Source organism: Arachis hypogaea, chromosome 17 (genome assembly GCF_003086295.3).
Source record: "Arachis hypogaea cultivar Tifrunner chromosome 17, arahy.Tifrunner.gnm2.J5K5, whole genome shotgun sequence".
NCBI lineage: Eukaryota > Viridiplantae > Streptophyta > Magnoliopsida > Fabales > Fabaceae > Arachis > Arachis hypogaea.
In genome coordinates this window covers 75,002,736-75,008,735 of record NC_092052.1, presented here as the reverse complement: position 1 = coordinate 75,008,735, position 6,000 = coordinate 75,002,736, and positions in this window count along the sequence as shown.

Sequence of the window (6,000 nt, the reverse complement as noted above, 5' to 3'; positions counted from 1 at the left end):
TTAGCTCAAAGTTGTTTGTTCCAATGGCAGGGATAGAGATGCTTCTCCCATAGAAGTCGGGAGTAGCTGCAGTAAAGTCACCAAGCACCTTCCTTGCAATGTTGGCATTGTTGTTATTTTCGGCTGCCATGGCTTCTTCTTGTTTGAAAATTTCTGTTAGGTCCTCTACAGAGAGTTGTGCATTAGCTTCTCTTAGCTTTCTCTTCAAGGTCCTTTCAGGTTCAGGATCAGCTTCAACAAGAATTCCTTTGTCTTTGCTCCTGCTCATATGAAAGAGAGAAGGAGAAAGTATAGAATCCTCTATGTCACGGTATAGAGATTCCTTGAGATGTCAGAGGAAAAGAAGAATAGAAGGAGGAGGTAGAAAGGAGAGAATTCGAACTTATGGAGAGGGAGAGAGTTCGAATTGCACATTGAGGAGGAATGTTAGTCCCTTAAATAGAAGGATGTGAGAAGGGGGAAAGAATTTTTTCGAAATTAAATTTAGAAAGATTTTGAAATAATTAAAAGAAATTTTGAAAATTTGGTTGATCATTTTCGAAAATTAAAATTGAGAAAGTAGTTAAGTGATTTTGAAAAAGATTTTGAAATTAGAAATAAAAAAGATATGATTGAAAATTATTTTGAAAAAGATGTGATTGAAAAGATATGATTGAAAAAATATGGTTTTTTAAAAAGATATAATTGATAAACAATTAGAAATATTTGATTTTTAAAATTAATGTCTTGGCTAACAAGAAATTTAAAAGATATGATTCTAGAATTTAAAATTTGATCATTTCTTAATAGGCAAGTAACAACTTAAAAATTTTGAATTAAATCATTAATTGTAGTAAGGATTTTTGAAAATACTAAAAAAATGGAAAGGATTTGATTTTGAAAACATATGATTGAAAAGATATGATCTGAAAAAGATTTGATTTTGAAAAATTATGAAAATTTGAAAAAGATTTGAATTGAAAACAAAATCTTCCCTCTTGTGCCATCCTGGCGTTAAACGCCCAGAATGGTATACATTCATGCGTTTAACGCCCAAAATACTACCCTTTTGGGCATTTAATGCCCAGCCAGGTACCCTGGCTGACGTTTAAACGCCAGTTTTCCTTCCTCACTGGGCGTTTTGAACGCCCATCTTTTTCTGTGTAATTCCTCTGCTGCATGTTCTGAATCTTTATTTCTCTGTATTATTGACTTAAAAAGACATAATTTTGAAAAGAATTTTTGAATTTTTAATGATGAAAAACAACAAAATAAAACTAATCATGTAAAACTAAGATCAAATAAACAATGCATGCAGGACACCAAACTTAGAAATTTTCATATTAGAAATACTAACAAATTGAGAATGCATATGAAAAACAACAAAACACACAAAACAAGAGAAATTAAAGATCAGAGCAAGGAAATCATCAAGAACAATATTGAAGATTACTGAAGAACAAAATTCATACATTCGAAAAATGCAGGGAATTAAATAAAACATGCAGAACACCAAACTTAAAAATTGACACTAGACTCAAACAAGAAACATAAATTATTTTTGGTTTTTATGATTTTATAATTTTTTTTGTAGTTTTTCGAAAATTATTTGGAAAAGAAAATAAAGATTTCAAAATTCTTAATAAGAATTCCAGGAATCATGCAATGTTAGTCTAAAGCTTCAGTCTAAAAAGATTACACATGGCTAGCCAAACTTCAGCAGGACATTACATACAACAGCTAAATTGATGAGAATCAATCAGCTTTTGTGATGATAAAAACATCATCTGAAACTCTAGAATTCATTCTTAAAAATTTTGAAGAATAAAAATAAAATAAAGTTACCTAATCTAAGCAACAAGATGAACCGTCAGTTGTCCAAACTCGAATAATCCCCGGCAACGGCGACAAAAACTTGGTGCACTAAATTGTGATCATCAATGGCGCCAACAACTTGGTACGCACAATTGTAATCTCAACTCTTTTTCACAATTCCGTACAACTAACCAGCAAGTGCACTGGGTCGTCCAAGTAATAAACCTTACGTGAGTAAGGGTTGATCCTACGGAGATTGTCGGCTTGAAGCAAGCTATGGTCATCTTGTAAATCTCAGTCAGGTGGATTCAAATGGTTATAGAGAATTGATAATTAAAAGATGAATAAAACATAAAATAAGATAGAGATACTTATGTAATTCATTGATGAGAATTTCAGATAAGCGTATGAAGATGCTTCGTTCCTTTTGAACTTCTGCTTTCCTATTGCCTTCATCCAATCATTCATACTCCTTTCCATGGCAAGCTGTATATTGGGTTTCAACATTGTCAATGGCTACCTCCCGTCCTCTCAGTAAAAATGGTCCAAATGCGCTGTCACCGCACGGCTAATCATCTGTTGGTTCTCGATCATGTTGGAATAGGACCATTGATCCTTTTGCATCTGTCACTACGCCCAACACTCGCGAGTTTGAAGCTCGTCACAGTCATCCCTTCCTAGATCCTACTCGGAATACCACAGACAAGGTTTAGACTTTCCAAATCTCAGGAATGGCCACCAATAATTCTAGCCTATACCACGAAGGTTTTAATCTTAGATTAAAAATCCAAGAGATACACATTCAAGCTTGTTTGCATGTAGAACGGAAGTGGTTGTCAGGCACGCATTCATAGGTGAGAATGGTGATGAGTGTCACATAATCATCACATTCATCATGTTCTTGAGTGCGAATGAATATCTTGGAGAAGAAATAGGCTTGAGTTGAATAGAAAAACAATAGTACTTTGCATTAATTCATGAGGAACAACAGAGCTCCACACCTTAATCTATGGTGTGTAGAAACTCCACCATTGAAAATACAAAAGTAATGAAGGTTCAGGCATGGCCGAATGGCCAGCCCCCAAAGCGTGATCAAGAGATCAAAAGATGAACTAAAGATTTCCCCGATGAAAATACAATAGCAAAAGGTCCTATTTATAGAGAACTAGTAGCCTAGGGTTTACAGAAATAAGTAAATGATGCAGAAATCCATTTCCGGGCCCACTTGGTGTGTGCTTGGGCTGAGCATTGAAGCTTTCACATGTAGAGGCTTCTCTTGGAGTTAAACGCCAGCTTTTGTGCCAGTTTGGGTGTTTAACTCCAGCTTTTATGCCAGTTCTAGCGTTTTTATGCCAGTTATGGCGTTTTTACGCCAGAAATTTTATGCTGACATAGAACGCCGGTTTGGGCCATCAAATATCAGGCAAAGTATGGACTATTATATATTTCTGGAAAGTCCAAGATGTCTACTTTCCAACTCAATTAAGAGCGTGCAAAATGGGCTTCTGTAGCTCCAGAAAATCCACTTTGAGTGCAGGGAGGTCAGAATCTAACAGCATCTGCAGTCCTTTTTCAGCCTCTAAATCATATTTTTGCTCAGGTCCCTCAATTTCAGCCAGAAAATACCTGAAATCACAGAAAAACACATAAACTCATAGTAAAGTCCAAAAATGTGATTTTTGAATAAAAACTAATAAAAATACACTAAACATTAATTAAAACATACTAAAAACTACCTAAAAATAATGCCAAAAAGCGTATAAATTATCCGCTCATCATATACCCATCTGCTTCCCACAATTTCCAAATTGGAAGGAGGACTGTTCCGAGGGTTACCTAAAACTGTAGGTCGATCTTGGATGAGATCTTCTGTACTGATTGGAGCTGACGTGTCTGGCTGGTGGGTGGTGGCCGGAGCTGTCGCGTCCAACTCATTGGACTGGCTACGCTGCTGATCCTTTGTTCACTAGAGGGTGGTGGTACCTGCAAGGGACTCCGATGCTTAAGTTAGCAAGGGTATTAAGCAGGTTTTTAGTAGAATTAAAGTATGAGTTATACCTGGGTGCTCCAGTGTATTTATAATGGTGAGGAATGACTTCTTTGGAGATAAGATAATTATCTTATCTTATCTTTGAGTGAAGTCATCTTATCTTCAAGGGAACCGCCCTTATCTCTATAGGCTTGAGCTGCCTTTGGATTTGGGTCATGTTCCTCTGTTTGGGCCCTTGTTGGGCTTTCCTAGTGATTTGGCCGAGCTCTTTGAGAAGAGGTCGGATAGTCCTGACCTGAAGAGGTCGGTCGACTTTGTCGTTTAAACATCTCGGGTCGGACAGTTCGACCCAGGGTATGAACAGTGCCCCTGCTTGAGCGTGATCTTCCTTTTGAGGTAGAGTCCCTAGTTTCAGGACTTCAATCCTTCTCTGGAGAAGTTGAGCTCGAGCATTGTCGATTTTTTTTGTACAGATCCCTCTGAATGAGAAAAGTTTTTCTTTTTTTTAATTTTTTGAAACAGGCTTTCCTTTGTTCTTTTGAAATGCGCGTCTCTTTGCCTTGGGAATGTACGAGGGTTTAATAACCTATTAATTCTTCTCTTTGCTGTTTTTCCCCCTTTCTTCATTTTGAATTTAGTTAAAGATTTGGCTTCCGTTTCTTCTTCTCTTTTGGTCACTGTAACTTCACCCTTTTTCCTTCGTTCTTCTTTTTTTGCCTGAGCCTTTTTTCACGCTTCCCTTTGTGGCGTCATTGGTGATTACTGGAGTTTCCTTTTCTTCAAAAGGCATTTCCGGATTTTTGCCTCTTCGCCTTCAACTTTTTCGGCGCTTCCTCCTCTTTTAGGTTGGTTCTTCTTTTGTACTTGCATTGTTATATTCTTGCTGAAGTTTTGATCTTGCTTGAATTTATGTTGGAAAGCTTGAACATTCTCACATTACCATGCTTGGTTGTCACTGTGATGTATGTTTTCTAGTTTTTTTTTCGACCTTATGTATGCTCTTGGGTGGATTCCCTAGTAGTTTGACACTTTTAGGGCTTTGCATGTTGTCGCTGCTTTTCTGATTGTACTTTTGATTTTGAGGGTTTATGAACTACTGTTTGCTTTTTAAGAAAGATTGCTCCTTTGATGACTTTTGCCATGTTGGTAGTTTTCTTTTTGATAAACTGGTAGAACATAACGATTTTCTGGTGTCTTGTTTTGATTCGTGTCGATGCTTATTTGGAAGGGGATGATTTTGCTAAGAGTTTAGTTGGCGTGTAGCTTTGTAGACTCTTTTTTGAGTCCTTACTCTATCCCTACCTCCAAAGGATATCCCTGGACCTTGGTATGTGTCTTGGGGTTTTTCTTTTACTGTTTGTGTTGCTCTGAGTCATGTTTGTCCGAGCTGTTTTCTTTGATTTCACCCGAGCTGCTTTGGTTAGTAATCCATTTTCTTTTTGCTGTAGGATTAGTTGGCCATATCTTCTCGCAAAAATATTGTTGAGACGTCTTCTAAGGTTCCTGAGGGGATGTCCGACTGGTTGGACTCCCTTGTGTTGATGTGTGTCTCCGTGGTAAATGCTGAGTTCTATGCGGAGCTTAGAAAACATCACCGAATCTGTAAAAATAGAGATCAGGAAAAGAACTATGAATTGGTAGCGCCTGATTCTGATGAACGGGTTTGCTTTCCTGCTTTGACCCGGGGGGAACGTCCCTTCTTTTATGCTTATGACTATTTTTTCAGCCAGCTGAACATTACTTTTCCTTTCACTTCCTTTGAAATCGACTTGTTGTGGTCGTGTAACGTAGCTCCATCCCAGCTCCATCCGAACTCCTGGGGTTTTATCAAGATCTTTCAGTTGCTTTGCCAAGAGTTGGACATCACACCTTCTCAAACTCTCATTCTTTATCTTTTTGTTTTGACTAAGCCTGGGATTTCCTCAAAAAAGAAAGCCTATTGGATTTCCTTTCGATCTGCCCAAGGACATAAAGTGTTTGCTATGTATGACGAGTCCTTTAGGGACTTTAAGAATTACTTCTTTAAAGTCCGAGCTGTTGAGAGAGCTCGACCCTTTTTCTTAGAATCAAATAATGAGCCTGCCTTCCCCTTGTGTTGGCAAAAGAATATTGTGGTGTCTCGATACTCGTGGGAGATGCTTGACGAGGTTAAGCAGGCTGTTGTGAATGTTTTGGAAGATATTTGGAGGGAACCTCCCCATCTCGATACCAAGAGA